Here is a 20598-nt window from a genome sequence, read left to right as displayed (position 1 = left end):
GCTACTTGCCAATTTCTAATTGCCTTCATGCAATCAATAAGATGCAAATACATTGCTTTGCTATTCAGAGCCACACCTAGCATAATGCTGACACTGAATGAATGTTAATTCTTCCTGTAGGAGGGTATGCATACATGCACTTACTTATTCTGTCCAACCATCTGGAATATATTTGCCTTTGCTTTGAGTTCTAAAGGTATCCTATAATAAAAGAGACAGAGAATGGAAAGATTTTATCTTCTCCTCACATCACTGTTGTGGGATTAACATGGACAACTGCTGAGATTTTAGAACATATGGCCTGCATGGATTACCCTAGTAATCCAGCCTGAATGGAAACTAATGCCCAGAGTAAGTCCAAAAAAGCCATCAGAAAATGAAAAATACACCTGTATGCCCTGTATTACTTGTCATTCATGACAGACCTGTCTGTAGAATCTGGTTTTTCTTCCAGTAACTCCATACTCCATTATAATAAACATTTATACAATCAGGAAGTACTATAGTCAAGTGACAGAGCATATGATTTGCCTACAGAAGATGCCAGTTCAATTCTTGGCAACTCCAGGTAGGGCTCTGAGATAATCTGCTGAAGCTTGGAAAGATTTCCTGCCAGTAAATACAAACAAAATTGAACTAGATAGATCAGTGGCCTGGAAGGAAGTTTTCTTTGTGTTATCTAGTGAGCAAAGAAGGTGGTAAGGAAGATACTGGGAAGCATAATTCTATTCATCTCCTTTAGCAAACAGAGCCTGTAGGACAAACAATGTCTTGCTCTGGTGTGACTAGGGTAGTTTCTAAATTTGGCAAACAGTACAGAGACAGTTGGCAAATCCAAGTCCCACTTTTCATAAGATACATAGAAGTTTGTAACAAGATGGACTTATCAAAAGGCAGTGCTTGAAAAGGCTCATTTTTTGTACAGTAACTTCCTGAAACTATCAGCCAACATTTCTTCTTTGGATACCCCAAAGGTATTTTCAAGATCCAGGTGATCTTGAAGGGATTACAGTGGATCCATGGTATCTTCTGTGGTTTGGTTCCAGGACATCCTCCCATGGATACCAAAATCCATGACTGCTCAAGTTCCATTAAATACAATGACATAGAATCATAGAGTGGGAAGGGACTACAAGGGCCATCCAATCCAACCCTCCGCCATACAGTAAAATGGTGTTGCTTATATAAAATATATAGTAAAATGGTGTCCTTTATATAAGATGGCAACATCAAGATTTGCTTTTTGGAATTTATATATTTTTAAAATATTTTCAATCTGTGGATGCTTGAATCTGTGGATAAAATATCTGTGGATATGGCAGGCTGACTGTACAGTGCGCCCTTGCTTTATGCGGGGAACCATTCCAGACAACCCCATGTAAAGCAAATTCCACCTATGCTCAAGCCCCATTTAAATGAATGGGGCTCATGCACATGGCGGGGTGGCGGTGTGGGACCTATTATTCCCTATGGGACGCGCCGACCCTTCTCCCCGGATGGCTATCAGCGTATGCTGAAAGCCGCGTAAAGCGCACCTGCATATGACACAGGCTCACTGTACTTTCTCTTTATCCTGCCACCGTAACAGGTGCATTTGTTTGGACACAGGTGACTTCCTTCTCGCTCCAAAACTGTGGAATTCCTTCCTACAAGAGGCTCAATTGGATACCCTGACTATTTTTTTTCTTGGTTGGCAAAAACCTTTTATTTAGGCAGTCCTTTGACTCTTAACGTACAGTGACAGAAGGTTTTTTTAATGGGATGTGTTATGCTTTCCACCTGTTTAATAATTTTTAACGTGTTTTTAAACTGGTTTAATGTAGTGTGTTAATAGAATGGCTTATTTAATTGGGTTTTTTTTTGTTTTGTTTTTTACAAAAACTGTTACCCAAAATGCTAGGGTCCTGGGATGTCACCCACAAATTAATATGTTTTAAGGGAATTTGAATAGCTCAAATTATGTTTTGGCTTGGTTAACAGTCAGCTTTGGGATCGCAATGCTATGTATAACGGTTTCAAATCACACAGAACTCTAGAGGCTATTCCAAATGGGTTTTGTAGTCTTATTAAGGAAATAATCAACACACACACACACAGGGGATAAGAATGGTTGGGGTCTGTAGTAAAAGTCTGGAAAATTAGTGTGAACTTCTCAGACAAAATAAAACTGCTGGAGAAACATCCTTTGTCTGTGTATGCACAACCATCTCCCTTGGCCAGAATCTCATCATCGCCCTCCATAGACAAAAGGGATTTTGGGTGATCTCACTGTAGTGGATGCCTTGCTTACTTTCTTGCTAGAGACAACCAGATTTCCAAATATGATATGGCCAGGTTTCTGCTTGGGGTTGCCTTTCCAGGTCATTCACCAGTCACTCAAATATGAGACAGGTGGTTGGGATCCTGATCCCAGGGTAACATAACTTTTGTATCATAGGTTTTAGCTCTACTTTGTTTTAATTTGTTGTAAGCTGTTTGGGGTCCTGTACCAGGAGAAAAGCAGCCTATTAAATAAATAGATTGTTGGTGAAGGGAAAAGCCAACTACTGGTGCAGTCTGGAGACAAACCAACCCAGATGCAACCAAACAATATTGTAGTAGCAGAAAAAGAAAAACCACAAAAGCAAAATTCCAGCTGTCAGTATTGGCAATGATCTGACACATTTTTCATAATCAAAATAAGACTCACAGATATAGTGGTTCATCCAAAGTTCTGGAGGCTTTATCTTCTGTTACAATGTGTACAATATAGCATATACACACACTCCTCTCCATCAACTTCCAACCAACTACTATAAACTGTTACTTCAGCTACAACTCCAACTATAATGCCACACCAACCAACACATGACCAGTGTCTTGGCCCACTTATATAGGAGGGTGGTTCTGGAACATTATCTTGCATCACATAGCATGATGCAAGCATGCTGCAACTTCTCATGCCATGTGCCCATGACTCAACTGTCTGTGTCTGTCACATAGAATACATGCCACTCCATGTCACCTGTCACTCAAAATATTTTTCTTTTGTTTTAGGCACAATAACTCTAACATAAATAAATAAAATACTTCAGTCTAGCATCTCTATAGCAGTTCATAGCCCAATACCATTGCTGCCACTAAAACCTTCAATTATTGATGGACAACTACATTTAGTAGAAATGCAAGGTACCCAGTTCATACAGTGATAGCTAATCCTAGTGCTGCACCTCCATGGAGGTCCCCTAGTATTACTCTGCCATGTAACCACACATTCCATATAAGCCATACATGTATTCAGGTGTCAGTTAAACTAATTACAGGAAAGATGTAGGAAGTAACCTCATCCTCTTTGGTCATTGCCCTTCTGATTTAGATAGAGATGTTCTGAAGATGAGATCCTCTTCTACACATGAATTCTCTCCAAGCACCTCTTAAAATGTCAATCTATGGGTGAATCCATGCTGCAAAAATAAAACAATTTGACATCACTTTAACTGTCATGACTCCAGCCTATGGAATCCTGGGATTTGTAATTCGGTGAATCACCAGAACTCTCTGAGAGACCAGGCTGAATACCTCACCAGATTCCACTGGATGGAGTCATGGCAATTAAAGTGGTGCCAAACTGCTTTATTTCTGCACTGTTGCAATAGTCTGGATCTTTGATGAGTGACAGTGATGAGGTTAGAGCCAATACACACACACAAACACACACACACACACACACACACTTACGTGTTTACTTGGCTCACTGAATTCAAATAGGACTCAGTGAAAACCAACATGCCCATGCTTTTCAGTAATACAGTAACTACAGTATAAGAGCACTGCAACTGGGCACTCTCACAGTGCTGAAGTGTTTTCTTACATATTTAAAGACAACTTGGATCTATTGATTACCAATGATTTGCTATACATTTGGGTACAATTCATTTCCTTGCTTCTTCTTAGGGCCAGAACCAAACTTGTTAGTTAATCTTGGAATAGACCCACTGAATGGTAAGTGAACTTCTAGGTAAATTCTAGTTTGTTCAGGCCATAGTCAATAGCACTGCTATTGACTGCAGTTTTTAATCCTTCTATTTTATTATTTTCTTTGTTTTGTAATAATTATATTTAGTTTGTTCTAGTGATGGGAGAAAATTACCATTACTTATTTTCTTGCAGAAAAATCAATTTCCCAACATTCAGAAAACCCAGGTGGGTAGAACAAGATATAAGCATGAATTTTGCATAGTTTTTGGGCAGCTTTTACACATCCCAAAGTATTTCAGGAACTGACTAAATGGATTTTTGTACAAAATTGGATTTTTTTTGTACAAACCCCCCAAGCAATCTTGAACCTGAATTATAACTTGCATTTTTTTGCCCATGTGGCTATCTGGATATGGGAATGGGTGGGTTTGTTTTTTAATTAGAAGTCACTTTAATAAAGCCCCCCCCCCTTGTGTATTTTTCTGTGCAGAATAATTTCTCAAAAAACCTTGGGAAGTTCAAAAACATGGTGAGAACTTAGCAGAAATACTTGATTTTTTTTTCATATCAGGGATAAAATGGCATAAATTTCTGTCTTCCTTTGTGAGGAGAAAACAGTTGAATTTCAAGCTGCTCTTGAAATCATGGTTGACCATTGAAGATGGGACATAATTTTTTGAAAACAGACCAATAAAGCAAATGGCTGTATTCTGTCAGTGTGCAAATGTACTCATTTGCATCCTTCTTCTGGAGCAAATAGAACAATGAGATAATGGCTTGGGCCCAGGGTACTTGGAGGACCGCCTCTCTCCATACAATCCGCCTCGCACACTCAGGTCAGCCGGGAAGCAATTGTTAAGGGTTCCAGAGGCTAGGTATGCCATCACTACTCAGAGGGCCTTTTCTATCTCTGCCCTCAAGCTCTGGAACTCGCTTCCCGGTGAGCTCCGCTCGGCTGCCTCACTGGACCAGTTCAAGAAGGGGCTGAAGACACACTTGTTCCAGCAGGCATACCCCTGACCCCTGAAGTACTCCCCCCCTCCCCTCTCAGCAGCATTGGAAGCTGGCTTGAGATTTTTTGGGTGACAATGTAATTGTGTTTTATCTTGTTGTCAATTTTAACTGTATGTGGATGTTTTTAACTATGTTGTTAAACCGCCTTGATCCTTGGAAAGGCGGTATATAAATAAAATTTTATTATATTATTATTACAGCACACCAGTTATTCTTGTTTAGTCTTATTCTCTCTCTGCCACAAAAACATCAGCATTTAGAAACTACAGTAGGAGCTAGTTGCTCGCAGTATCCAATACCAGTTGGAGCATTTATGTGCAATAGAAAATGCCAAATGGTGTGGCAATAACATGCCTAATGCTGTTAGCTTTAGCGAGCCAGTGAAGCTGCAGTGTTATGTAGTGGCATGCTCTCAATGCAGCCAACTATTGCTATCTGCCTGAATGCTCACCCATGATGCCCACGGGCACAGATGGAGACAAGCAATTTAGAATGACAGATGGTTGAGAATGGAGTACCCTGACACATCATTCCCCTGCCAGCAGACTTCATGGCTCATCTCTCCTTTTTGATATACATGAAATGTTTTTGATAGGCTAGGAAGTGTCTTCTGAGCAAAATCAAATCCAGAGTGAGTAGATCAACAAATTAAAAGAATCAGAAAGAAAGAACGAGAATTACAGCTGCTGAATATTTCCTTCCACTCCCTCCCCCCACTCCAACCTTTTAAAGGTGATATTCCATAGATTTTAGTATCTTGATATTGGAGAGCAATAGCTTCAAATGATTTATGACTTCATCTTTTATTCAACTAAATTTTGTTATTGCAGGAGACTAGAAGGGAGCATTTCTAGTTGAAGTTCCACCATAGACCAACTTACCTTTCTCCTCCAGAAAAATTTTGTGGGAGAGGGCCTACACAGAGATCAGGAAAAATGCTTTTATGAACTACTTTTCCAAGTTGTAATGTAGTTCTACTTCGTTCCCTTTCTTTCAATTTAAATATTAAAAATGCCTCACTCACAAGTTTCTGGTGACCTCGTGTATAGGGTGCTGCTACTACTTAGGCAGCATCAATTCAGCCAATTTTTAAATATCTATATCCAAACAGGTCATGTCCTAGTAAAGCTATCTCCTTTTAGGAAGTCTAGATCATTTCCATACATGAGAAAAGGAAGGAAGGAAGAAGAAAAAGAAAGACAATAAACATCAGATAATGAAGGAAAAAAGGTAGAGAATGTTACTAAGTCAAGGACATTATGAAAAATAGTTTTCCTTTTGGGACACTCTCAGGCACAAACCACTTCAGTCTCTGCATCTTTGCACAAACAAACAAACAAACAAACAAACAAACACCAATTTAATAAACCACCCTCTTGTCCTAAGAGGTGTGTGAGACTTTCCAATATATTTCACACAATGAAGCAACATGTTTCTTACTATGGTTATATTTCTTCATATCTATTGCATGCTTTCATACTGGCATACTCAAGAGAAGGGCATTTGTTTATGCTGCAAGACCATAGGCATTACTTATGAGTGAATGAATGTTTTGTGCTTTCTTAGCGAACCAAATAATAAATGGCTCCTATAGCAGTAGTATTTAGTGAAATGTTCATAATGATGTATCACCTTAGCAACGATTAACTTGTCTATTCTTTTGAGAATATTGGCTTAGATCCTAATATCCTGGGATGATCCTGATGATAGAATACAAAAATATAAGATGGGCTCATAGGGTTATCTGATCCTATTTTCTATTCCTATAGCAGTTTGTTCATGGAAAGCTCACCAGAGAACATGAATGCAATTGTAGCTTCCTCCTTATGTTTTCTAGCAACTGATATATATAGGCATAATGCTCTAATAAGATAGATAGATAGATAGATAGATAGATAGATAGATAGATAGATAGATATTTTCTCCTGCCCCCCAAAATCTGCTATGAAGGCCGGAGCACCCTTTGGAATAGCATGGAAGATGGCACCTCCTGGGAATTGCAGGAGGAAAGCTCTAAAAATGGTTTCTCCAGCCTCTTCTGTGGTGGAAACAGTCATATCTCTTTTCTAGGGAGCTCACATGACATCAGTTTCATGGTCTTCTCAGCTGCCCTGTTCTGTGTTGTGTCTTCTTCTGGTTCCTATTACAGTACTTAGTTCATGATTTATGTCTAACTGCCTTTAGCTTAGCTTTGACAGGTGTTAAGGTGTATACAGCAGGTAAGACCTTGGAAGGTGAAATCCTAGTTAAGGCAGCTGTCCAGAAGAATGAAAATAAAACAGAGAAGCTAAAAACACAGGTGTGATGGAGATGAAGATCAAGGGAGAAGTCAAATGACCTTTTTATATAATACTTTTCAAGCAGGAGGACACCCATTGTGAAACTCACAGGAATTTAGTTCTTCCTCTGGTATAGTGCTCCCTAGAGGCGAAAGGCAGTGAAAAGAGCCATAAACTCCCAAGGATGTTATAGTCCAGGTGCATTTGGAGGGCCTGTATAGTATAGTTGCTGTAGCTATTTTTGTACATTTTAATATTTGCATGGTTTTAAGTAGTACCAGAGAAATAGCTAGACAAAAGAGCTAAGAATTAGCAGCATTTGAATGTGAAGCCAAAGTATACACTAGTGCTGATTGTTGATGCAAATATATTAATACATTCATTCCTTTTTTCTGTCACCAATGGAGTTAAAAAAATGTTTAGGAAACTATTGCCACCTACTGGCTGTCTTTAATATAACATAGATATCAGTAATAGTGTACTACATCAGCTCTGTATGGAACTATCCTAGAAACATTTTCAGAAGTTGTAGAAGAAGTAGGCAGAGGCAGCCAAAGGTTGAATCAGGGTCCTGCGAACATCATGGCTACATAAATGAAGATGAAACTGTATTTGAGGCTCACACTTTTTTTTTTGTGGTCTTTTACAGAAAGGGAATGAAGTCCATAATGATGGAAGCAAGTCTGAATTTGAACTAGAATGTACGATAATTTATTCTTTAAACCAGATTTGTGTTCCAAAGATATATTATGTATTGTGCAGTGTAGGAGGTACTTACAGAAAAGCTATTTGCATGATCAAGCCAGACTCCATCATATATATGATTACAAGATATTTCCTATAATCAGGCTTACATGTTCTCAAAACAGTACTGTCCTATGGATGATACCACATGAGAGAAATGTCTCCCAATTTCTAAAGAAAAGAAAGTGGGGCCAATTTGGAATTTAACGCAATTACGTGAATGCTTATCACACTACAGAAGAACACATCACCCATCCCAAAGCCAAAGCAGTGCGAATGCAAAAGAAATTATCATATGAGTACATACGCACCATAGTCTAGAATTTGAATTAGCATTCCTGCATATGTGCAGTGAGGGCAGAATCAGATCGTGCCCTTTTTACACTTCCCGCAGGGCTTGCTTCTGGTTCCTGCAGTTTTGCCTTGTTTCACGCTATTTGTTCATTTGTTTGCCTTGTTTCACATTATTTGTTCATTCATTACCCTTTATTTCATGTTATTTAGGCAGTTCACCAATTCAAAACCAGTCCAAAGTAACCTTGTACTTGTTTTGAGAATTGGACTATGAGTCTAAAAGGCAGGGATCAAATCCCACTGGGTGACCTGGTGTAGGTCATACTCTCTCAGCTTCCTCATAAAATGACAATGGCAAACCCCATATGAATAAATCTGCCAAGAAAACCCTGTGGCAGGATCACCCTAGGGTCATCTTAAATTGGAAATGACTTGAACACAAACAACAACATTGGACAACAAGTCACACTCTCTCAGCCTCGGAGGGTGATAATGGCAAACCTCCTCTGAATAAACCTTCCCAGAGAACCAGGAGGGTTGGAGAGGGAAGGTTTGTCGCCAGGAAGGGACAAGGGACCCCCAGGACCTAAATCTGTCCAGGCTCCTCCTCGCACCTCGAAGACTCAGCATTCCAAAACCTGGGGGTTGAGATCCCTGGCTCTGCCCCACTGGAGTTCCTGTGACACAATTGGTCATATAGGGCCTTGTCTTCGCTGTGTTTGTTTAGTATCCCTAGCAATGACAGGAGAGAAAATAGCAGCCAGTAAAGGAGTTTGGGAATTGTACAGTAGTCTGATTCGAAGGCAATCCAAAGGTGACCGAGACATGTGTTCCATTAGGGTTGCCATAATGGAGGACCTCCGAACCGGGACAAATGTAGGACCAGAAAATGTAGGACGGTTTTGTTTTTTTATTTTCCCTGGCTAGGAAATGTAAAAAAAGTCCTACATTTGCAAACCCTGTCCTCCTCCCTCCTCCGCCCGGCTTGGAGGACGCCTAGGGCCGGCTCCCAAGCCGGGAGGAGGAACGGGGGGCCGCTTGGAATCGCGGCGATTGCCGCGGTGCCAAGCAGCCTCCCCCCTCCCGGCCTGGGAGGAAGCCAGGCGGCTTCCAGGCCGGGAAGGGCGCGGGGAAGCTTGGCATCGCGGCAATTGCCGCGGACCAGGCTTCCCCCCCTCCTCCGGCCTGAGAGGGAGCCTAGCCGGCTCTCAGGCCGGGAAGGGCGCGGGAAGCTTGGCATCGCGGCGATCGCTGCGGTGCCAGGCTTCCTCCCCCTCCTCCAGGCCTGAGAGGGAGCCTAGGCCGGCTCTCAGGCCGGGAAGGGCGCGGGGAAGCTTGGCATCGCGGCGATCGCTGCGGTGCCAGGCTCCTCCCCCCCTCCTCCAGCCTGAGAGGGAGCCTAGGCCGGCTCTCAGGCCGTGAAGGGCGGGGAAGCTTGGCATCGCGGCGATGGGCCGCGGTGCCAGGCTTCCTCCCCCTCCTCCAGGCCGGAGAGGGAGCCTAGCTAGGCCGGCTTCAGGCCGGGAAGGGCGGGGGAGCGGTGCCAGTTCCTCCCCCTCTCCAGGCCTGAGAGGGAGCTAGGCCGGCTCTCAGGCCGGGAAGGCGGGGGGAAGCTTGGCATCGCGGCGATCGCCATCGGTGCCAGGCTTCCTCCCCCTCCTCCAGGCCTGAGAGGGAGCCTAGGCCGGCTCTCAGGCGGGAAGGGCGGGGGGAAGCTTGGCATCGCGGGCGATCGCCGGGTGCCAGGCTTCCTCCCCCTCCTCCAGGCCTGAGAGGGAGCAGGCCGGCTCTCTAGGCCGGGAAGGGGGGGGAAGCTTGGCATCGCGGCGATCGCCCGCGGTGCCAGGCTTCTCCCCCCTCCTCCGGCCTGAAGGGAGCCTAGGCCGGCTCTCAGGCCGGGAAGGGCGGGGGGAAGCTTGGCCGGGCGAGTGGCGCCGGTGCCAGGCTTCCTCCCCTCCTCCAGGCCTGAGAGGGAGCCTAGGCGCCCTCTCAGCCGGGAAGGGGCGGGGGAAGTTGGCATCGCGGCGATCGCCGCGGTGCCAGGCTTCCTCCCCCTCCTCCAGGCCTGAGAGGGAGCCTAGCTAGGCCGGCTCTCAGGCCGGGAAGGGCGGGGGGAAGTTTGGCATCACGGCGATCGCCGCCGTGCCAGGCTTCCTCCCCCTCCTCCAGGCCTGAGAGGGAGCCTAGGCCGGCTCCAGGCCGGAAGGGCGGGGGGAAGTTTGGCATGCGGCGACGCCGCGGTGCCCGGCTCCTCCCCCCCTCCGGCCTGAGAGGAGGCTAGGCCGGCTCCCAGGCCGGGAAGGGCAGAGGCTGTTCCTAATCGCGGCGATCGCCGCGGTGGAAGCCGGCTTTCCCTCCTCCTCCGGCGGAGGAGAGCCTCGGCCGGCTCCGGGGCCGGGAAGGAGGCGGGGGCCAGCCCCTCATCGCGGCGATGGCCGCGGTGGTAAGCGGCCTCCCCTCCTCCTCCCTGGCCTGCGGAGGCCTTGGAGGCCCCGCGGCCGGAGCTCCGACCGCGAGGCGCTCAAAGGCCTCGCTGGGGCCCGGGAGGGGCGTCTCCGCGGCTGGAGCTCCAACCGCGGAGAGCCTTCCCAGGCCTCACAAGGCTTGAGCCGCCGCGGGGGGCGCGGTGGGTGGCCGTGGGCGGGGCCGTCCCGTTTGGGCGCCAAACCGGACCGGACCGGACGGCACCGCCGCGACCGCCAAACCGGGACGTCCCGCCGGGGGCGGGATATGGCAACCTATGTTTCCATACCTGGCAAATTCGAATTGAACGCAACTTGGAGTGGAACAGGAGTGGAACAGGATTTGTAAATTCTCTATTTTCCTGAATTTACCCACTCTCGTTGACTCTGGATTGGATACGAACTGACTTAGCATTGCCTTCGTATACGTGAGATAACCTCTTGTGAAAAAATGTAAACCCCATGATTGCACCCGGGATGACACTGCATTAGCCTAGCAATTTCCTCTATGTGATAACATCCATAGTTTGAAGCTACATGGTGTAGCCCTTTTACTGTAGATAAGCTGGTCTAGATTTGGAGTTCTTTTATACTACACAATTATAACACTATGATTCCATTTTAACTGCTCTTGCAACATTCTGTGCAACTTTCGTGTGAATTTAGAGTTTTCATCCATAAAGCTGTAATGCTTCATCAAACTCCAGGATCCCAGTTGCTCTAACTGTGTAGTCAGTGCTTTCACAGGGGCTGTTCCAGATACAACAGCTGAAAAATAACATCACTAAGCTCTATTTCATTTTTTCTTCCTTTCAAACTTAATGTCTTCTCCTTTTTTTACTTTCACAATGAATCATAGTGTACTTCCTATAATTCAAATGGCAGATGTTTTAGAAAATGAGTTGAATAAGTGGATAATTTCCCCTTATAGGGGAGGAAAGTAATTCAGGCCCCTATTTCCTTTTCAAGGGTGTAACCTCTATAAGCCAGCATGTTGTAGTGGTTTGAGCATTGGACTAGGACTCTAGAGACCAAGGTTTGAATCCTTGCTTGGCTATGGAAATGCATTGGGTGACTTTTACAGGGACAATGCCGCTGATGCCATCGGGTGACTGCATCCTTGCACCCAGCCATGCTCAGTTGGCTGATTTGCAAAGTCAGGACCTTCCTGATTTTGCAAATTGGCCAGCTGAACATGGCTGGGAGCCAGGATTTAGCCAGGATGCAGTCACCTGATGGTATCGGCAGCATTTTCCTTGCAGTAATACCCAACTGCATCCTGTAAGCAACTGTATCCCCCCAGGGGTAAGTCACTTTTTGGATGTGTGTGATAAACTACTAAGTCACATTCTCTCAGCCTCAAAGCAGGGATGTAGCCAAGGGGGGGGGGTTCTTGGGGTCTGGACCCCCCTTCCATTAGAAAAATGAATGGTGTGTGCTACTGCGCCACTGCGCCCAAGCCCCATTATAATGGTGGCACTTAGTCTGGAACCCCCCCCCCCTTTCCTAAAATCCTGGCTATGTCCCTGCTCAAAGGATGGGAATGACAAACTCCCTCTAAAGAAATTTGCCAAGAAAACCCCATGGAAGTTTCACCCTAGGGTTCCCATAAGTTGGAAATTATTTGAACACACACACACACGATCACCACTACCACCACCAAAACAATAACCTCTGTGAGTATCAGTTTGGCCCAGTAGATAGGGAAGCCATAAGGAAGGGGCTATACTGGCTGGTTGAGTTCAGAAGGGAAAGCTGGAGCTGAAGAGGAGCTGCAGTTGCCAGGACCAAGGTGTAGGCTCTTTTCACTTTGAATAAGGACAACTTCTTTGTAGTGTAATTTTTATATTGTATTTGCTTCTATTTTGTATTTTTTTTTAAAAAAAATAATAGGGCTTTAAGATTTGCATCCAAATATTACTGTACAACTAAGCAGCACAGGCAGAAGAGTCCTACAGTCACATCCTGCACTGGCACCTCACTGGATGCTTGGAACTTTGGGGTGGATATGTGTCTAATATAATGTATAAATTACTGTATCATTGTCAGAAATACATTATGGGACTTAAATTGTAATGTGACCCATAGAAAACAGAGAGAGGTATTAGGGTACCAAATTTAACTGCAATCCCAGAAACTTTCCAGGATATTAATTGTGATGTCTCCTGTCTCTTGATTTATTTCTGTCAGTATCTACCTAGATCTACCACCCATTTTCCCAGGCTGATGGATCAACTGAGAGCAAGCTGATGAAATCTAAAATGACAAGCTGAAATGGAAGTCAAAAGTGGTGGTGGGGGAGGAGGAGAAGAGAAAATGCTACTATGAAGTATCTGTAAGGCATTGCTGAGAAGTGGGAGCTGATCTCCATCGAGATGTTATTTCCTACCTTACAACCAATGCAGGTCACAAAGAGACCATTCACTGACAGCCACATTTAGTCACAGTAAGCAGAACAAAGAGAGTGTGGGGCCCCTGATAAATCTCTTTGTCAATGCTGTATTCAAGTATTAAGCATTTGTACAATCCAGAGAGTCTCTGTCAACCTCTTGGCATCACCCATACATTTATTTGTAAGCAATATGAACTTTATACTCTTGCTTTTTTAGGAGGATCAGATTTTTCGCACCTGCAAAAGTTAAGACTTTAAAGCCCAAAATAAAACAAAATTAATAAAGCCATCTTTTATTTCCTAGCCCTTTCCAACTTAGAAGAGGGTTTCTCTCTTTCTTATAAACAGTCAGCAGATAACAGTAAATAAAAATACCCAGGGAATCACATACTATCATATTTATGTTGATTGGGGTGGACAAGTTGTACTGTTCCAGATGTTGAAGTGTAATGTGCATCATACTTCACAATTGGCTAGGATGGACGAGATTTGCAGTCTGACAGGATGAAAGGGCTTCATATTTCTCAGTCATGATATAGATGGATAGGTATAGGTAAATGTGTGTCTGCAAATGTTTAAGGGAAGATATTACAAGTTATGAAAACCTTCTGCATGAATCATTTATATTCTCACTTATCCCCTTTTCTTCAATAGTTATTGAACATTATGATCTGTGACTCTAGTGGAGAAAGATTAGACTGTGTAGCAGGCTTAGAATGTGACATTTGTAATCCATTTGGTTTTCTCATCATTCTGTTTAAGAATGAACCCAGTTGGTGAGTGCCAATTGAAACCAACCCAATATGCAGAGACTGAGGAGATCAGCATGAGGTCTGCAGACATCCAGAAATGTTTTAGTTGGAAAACCTAAGGGAGTGAAATGACCACCCCAAGATATTCCAGTGAGGACTCTAGGGTGTCAGTTGAAAAAGTGATGAAGAAACCAGGGAAAGAATAGCTTGGCGTGCCTTGCTATAGATGCTCAGAGTAGAGTATGGGTACTGAATAATGAGGGCTTATGAAATGCAGATGATATATGCTTTAGGTGTGATGCATGCTTTAGGTTAATAGCTGTTGCAAGGCCTAATTGTTACTTTACATAAGTAAACTACCAGCTTTATTTGTCTCTTAGCTTTCTAGAAAAGTAGGCCAATCCCTCTTTTTCGGATTCTATTTTCCCAGCTAGTTTAGCTCTGTTTTATGCTAATTTAGTTCTGTTTTATGCTAGTTTAGCTCTGTTTTATGCAGATATTTGGGTCTGATAAAAATCTGTTTGAACTTAGTTAGAGCTATAGGGAATACTCCATTATCCCTATGTATCATCACATGAAATGAATTTGCTGTTGTGTTTCATTTGTGGTATATTTTATAGGCATTTAAAACAAACCAACCTACCCAATTTCTTTTTACTGGATTGTTTAGTTGGTTAGTCATCCCTACTGAGATCAAATGCCATGTTTGTGTCAGGGAGTATTAGCTAGTCAGCAAACACATGTTTGTGTCATGCTGACTGAATATCCTCTGGTCCTTATGACCTCTTCTTGTGGTTATATGTAAGGGCTGGCATTCACAATCAGCACAGAGTGGTGGCTAGCCATTCCTACTAATGAACCAATTCACTAGACACCCCTGCTGATAAACCTTTAAAAATATCTTGGTTAGTGCGATGCTCTTAGGGGAGAACAACCCAATTCTGGGTTCTCTTCTCTTGAGCTGTAGCAAACAAGCTCTTTCTGTATTCTGTAAATTAATATAGACTGAACTCCTAATAGCACAACTTGACTGCAAGATCTTTAATTGCCCCCTCCTCATAAACTTTCACCTCTTCCACAGTTCCACAACTGTTCCTTTCCAACCACCACAGCAGGACTTACAATGACAAATACCATTCTACCTCTTTCCCTCCACAGTTTCCACCCCCCCTTCTGTTATGAAAACAAATGTCTTCACATTTCACACAATATGTACACATACAAACTTTAAAAGTAATAGTCAATGTGCTATCAGATTGGAGGAGCCCCACTCATACAAATTTCTCTTCTTCTCACAGTAGCATCCATACTCTGGGGGTGTAATTAATATTTGTCTTGAAAGAAGCAACAAATAATTTTAGCAATATTCATGCCACTGCAAGAAAACTCTTGAAAAACTATGCTGGTTTCAAAGGCCATTTATAATTCAGGTGTTACAGTGTGCTGATTGGTTTCTGCTGGGGTTTGGTTCTAGGAACCCCATGAATAATAAAATCTGTGGATGCTCATTTCCCATTAAATGCAATGGCATAGTAAAATGACCTCCCTTATATAAAACGGCAAAATCAAGGTTTTCTTTTTGGAATATATATATTTAAAAAATATTTTTAAGCTGCAGATGCTTGAATCTCAGGATAAAGAATCCATGGATATGTAGGGCCGACTGTATTTCATGCAAAATTTACATGTGGTAATTCTTGAACACTGGGGTATCAACAAGAACAGCAAAAGAGAATGAGAAGTGATTTGTGCATGGATATAAAACTTATTTGTGTTTAACAATAAGTTAATTTCAAATTGATGCTTAAATTTATGCTACATTTAATTTATGTTGCATTAATGTTACATTAAAAGCCCACAGTGAGAATTTAGGTGAAAAATCTCCTTTATTTCCCCCCTCATTTTCCCCATCTAATTGTTCCCATTTCAAGCTTTGGAGAGCTAGAAAAAGCTGCATGAATGTTTGAAAACTCAATTTCTTGTGCATCCCACCAAAAAGTTTTCTCTTGTTTACCATTTATTTCTATTTTATAATCTCATCACTTTAACCTTCCCCCTTTATTTAGCTTCCTGATTCTTATAAGAAACCTAAGCAAATGCTGTGCTCAGTGAAGGACAAGAGAGACCCTCTCACAGCCGTAGGAGTTTACTGCATACCATTCAGCCGTGGACAAGTCTACGTAGAGATCACCAAATGCAGTGTACAAACACAAATCAAAGAACATGAGAGACACTGCAGACTGAGTCAGCTGGAAAAATCAGGAGTAGCAGAACATGTTACAAATCATCCTGGGCATAAAATACTGTTTGATAACAGTCAGAATGCACAGGGAAGCCATTGAAATCCATAAACTTCTGGATAATTTCAACTAGAAAAAGAAACCCTTAAAGTGAACTGTGGCGGGATACAAACTGCCGCTTTGCGGCAGTCCCCCGCCGGTGCCATTTGCTCCGTGCGGGAGCCGCAGCAGCCAAACCACGTGGCTCCCGCGTGGAGCAAAAAAGAAGCTCCATTTCAGAGCTTCTTTCCGCGGCGCACTGATGATGTCGCGAGGCGCCGCTGGCGCATTCGCGACGTCATAGGTGCTGCGACACGTCTGGACGCTATGCATCCAGTACATAAAGATGGCGGCGCCCATGTGGAAGGGGCGTCGCCATCTTGTACGTATTGTATACGTACTAGGGTTAGGGGGGGTGCGGAAGCACCGCCCCTTCCTAACCCTAGTATGTATACAATAAGTACTATATGGCGGTTTGTATCCCGCCAAAGTTTGGCTTCCAGTCCTAAAAAATAGCAAAATCAGGACTTAGCAAATGCAAATGAGGAACCACCCAGGGTCAGGGTCTTTCCCAGCAGATAATGATCATGAATTAACAGACACTAATCCTCTTTGCATATCCCCCTCACCCTGAGGCCCTCCCATCAACAACAGAACAATACACAGATTAACATGGAAACCACTCCCTACCCATGGTCACACAGTGTGTGTGTGTGTGTGTGTATCCAACTGTCTTCCATGCCAACATTCTCTGAAGATGCCAGCCACAGATGCTGGTAAAATGCAAGGCATAAACTCTTCTAGAACATGGCCACATAGCCAAAAAAAAAATAATAATAAATAAATAAAAAATAATAATAAAAAAACCCCCAAACCTACACAAAAAACTATGGAGCCAGCTATGAAAGCCTTCGACATTACATTGCAAATCTACAAAATGTCCCAGGGTTAATAGTAAACTTTATTCTGCATTGGCCAGACCTCATCTGAAATATTGTGTCCAGTTCTGGGCACCGCAGTTCAAGAAGGAAGTTGACAAACTGGAGCATGTCCAGAGGAGAAAAACCAAGATGATGAAAAGTATAGAAACCATGTCTTATGAGGAGAGACTTAGGGAGATGGTTATGTTTAGCCCAAAGAAGAGAAGGTTAAAGAGTGACATGATCGCCATTTTTAAATATTTGAAGGGAGGCCTTATTGAGAATAGAGCAAGCTGGTTTTCTGCTGCTCCAGAGACTAGGGCACAGAGCAGTGGATTCAAATTACAGGAAAAGAGATTCCACTTCAACATTGGGAAAAACTTCCCGACAGTAAGAGCTGTTTGACAGTGGAACACACTCCTTTGGAGAATAGTGGAGTCTCCTTCTTTTGAGGTTTTTAACAGAGACTGGATGGCCATCTGTTGGGAATGTTTTGACTATGTACTTCTATATGGCAAGGGATTGGACTGGGTGGCCCTTGCAGTTTCATCCAACTCTTTCATTTTATGATTTTATAATGTAGTTTCCTGAAACAAATGAAGAATCTTTGTATGGTGTCTGCTATAAAACGTAGAGGACTGTATAGATGAAACCCCCCATTGCACTTACTTTTTTTTAACATTGCTATTAACTAAAAGTGCACTAAAGTAAACACAGATTCCTATAGCCATTTACACTTATTTTAACATCTGATGGAGAACTTAATATTTTGGATAAATTCATATATGATTTCATAACTGGATCTATAGTATAGTTAATTCCCATCTGGACAGAATGGGCTCTATTTGCAGTCATTACTGCACTGAAATTCATGTTTCCTTGTTTTGTGGGGGGAGAAATACAGTTTTTTCAGTTTACACTGCACTGTACCACACATTCATTTCTAGTGTATTCTAGAGATATACAGAAATGTTAGATTTGTAATATGGATCCTTTCCCATTTCAGAAAGGTAAAAAAAACCTTATTAATCACTGTTAACATCAAAAGCTCCTTAATCCATTTCCTTCCAGCAGAAATATCCTTGAGTAAGTGATTTAATCTTGTGATTTAAATCTGAAAATTTCACAACTCTGAGAGACAGAAGAGGAGGAGGAGGAGGAGGAGGGAAAGGAAAGGAGTAGCACTGTGAAAAATTCATACGAATATATCTAAAGCAAAGATTCACAGAAGTAGACTTTAGGTAAAGAACCAATAGTAAAGCAAAATTTAGTGGCTCTTTAGTTCTTAATTGTGTAAAAAACATTTGTGGTCAAATTCCAATGCTGATCAGTCACTTTAATTTTATTTAAAATATGTTGCCTCTTTACATCAGTAAATTTGTAACTTAATTCATAATTCCATTTGTAAATTTCCACGTCAGTTCATGAAGTAATTGCTTTTTGTTAGCTAATATCTATTAATAGTCTGGTCCAGTAAGATTGTCCTTAGTTTTCTGAAGTGAAATCATTGCTGTTACTTTAGCAGGGAATAAATATAACATCTACCACTTTTTTGTTTGCATTTGCTACTTTTCAAAACAGTCCACCTTTGTTATTGATAGATTGGAGACCTTTTGTCCTGGAGATGGTATAATTCATTATATTCAGATACAAGCCACATTATAAGGCATTTCAGTTAGAACAATAATGGAAATCAGATGATGAGAAACAAATGTATTTTCAATAATTCTACTGACTGAATATTATACATTGTCTGAAATATGTTGCGCTTATTAAGGGCTGTGCCAGTTACACAAAGAAAACCCGTTTCAAATACTGGCATTCTTGGGAAATGAATCAGAATCAATGAAGAACATAAAATAAGCAGTTCTAAACATGTGACAAGTGGTTTGGCAGAAAGAGTGTATTATTAGTTAATGGTTTATATATTTGATGTTGCCTAAAGGATTACATAATATTCTGTTGTACATTAACAAAGCAATAGTTACAAAACATGTCACTGCTAGTAATGGTTTGGAAAGTTTCCAGATACTGTTCTCCATATAAAGCTTAGGATGCACATCCCATAATTATTACAGCAATGGCTATATAATCTGCAAATCAAATAGTTACAAAATGGTTTTCCCAGTTTCCTTTTGTACTTTGAGCTTGTGCTTCGAAGTCTGCCAAACTAATGGAATCAATTAACAACTGATTCATGTAGCCATTTGGTGCTTTTGTTAGAATCATGAATGCTTTGAGTCTAATATATCTGTTTTGTTCTACATACTCTGAAATTAGGCTAATTTTATTCAGTGTTTAGACACCACTAATAAATAATGTAAACTGCTGACTACTGAACTTGATGTCTCTTCTGTAAATCTAGACTTATTATAATTTCAGAAACATCAGTGCAGCCATGTAGTTCTAAAGCCAATTGTTAGCTTCAATTTGAATAGATCAAGAGTCAGTTATTAGGATTTAAATAACCGTTGACATGCCATTTCAACAGTCACCCCTTACCCTTACCCTTACCTCATAGCCATTGTTACTGATATTGAAATCATTACTGATATGATTGTTCCCACCCTCCCCCCTCTCCTTTATAAGATGACCCATTTCTTGACCAAATCTGCCCAAAATATTTTTCTTTTACTATACTGTGTTGGAATATTTTAAATTTTCTTTAATTTCTTTTTAGGGGTTGATTAATGTTTTTCTAATGGGGGGCTGGGGGCTCTGGAGCTTTATTTTAATTGTATTTTTAAAATGGTATGTTATTTTATTGCTGTAATCTGCTTTGATTCCTTTGAGATACTTGATCGAAATGGGTCTATTTTAATATTAACATTAGGTTATAGAAACTTACTAAGAAAAACACAATATATTTTATATATGTACTATTACAGGATAGTTATACTATATAAGGAATGTACACCAGGATCCAGAAAATTGCTTTAGGTTTGTCCAATGTACAGCAAGCGTTGGATATTTTTAAAATACAAACCAAGCATGGCCACCCATATGCTGTTAACATAAGACAGTTTGCCAAAAAATAACATAAAATAAAAAATCAAGTGGTAAATTATGACATTTAAAAAAAAAAAAAACAAACTGTAGTCTATGGTGTCTTTCCAAAAACAAGAGTGGACACTCCTGTTCTATGAATCCTATGCTCTGGTTTTTATATAACAACAAATCAGAGTTCTCAGGTTTCAGGGCCTGGCCCTTCTTCTTCAAGTCTCAGTCAACGAAAGGAATCTCTGAGTGAGAGGACTGTCTTGAAAGGGATGTTTGTGTGTACAGTGGTACCCCGGGTTACGAATTTAATTCGTTCCGCCGCCGCGTTCGTAACCCGAAAATCTTCGTAAGCCGAAAAAGCCATAGGCGCTAATAGCGACAGCCGCGATTTCGTGCGAAAAAGCGCCGAAAAGCACCAAAAAATTTTTCGTAACCCGAAATAACCTTCGTAACCCAGAACAGTTTTTTTCAATGGATTTTTTTCGTAACCCGGAAATTTCGTAAG

Source organism: Sceloporus undulatus, chromosome 3 (genome assembly GCF_019175285.1).
Source record: "Sceloporus undulatus isolate JIND9_A2432 ecotype Alabama chromosome 3, SceUnd_v1.1, whole genome shotgun sequence".
Classification (NCBI taxonomy): domain Eukaryota; kingdom Metazoa; phylum Chordata; class Lepidosauria; order Squamata; family Phrynosomatidae; genus Sceloporus; species Sceloporus undulatus.
The sequence above is the reverse complement of the archived record's forward strand: the minus strand, read 5'-3'. Positions refer to the sequence as shown.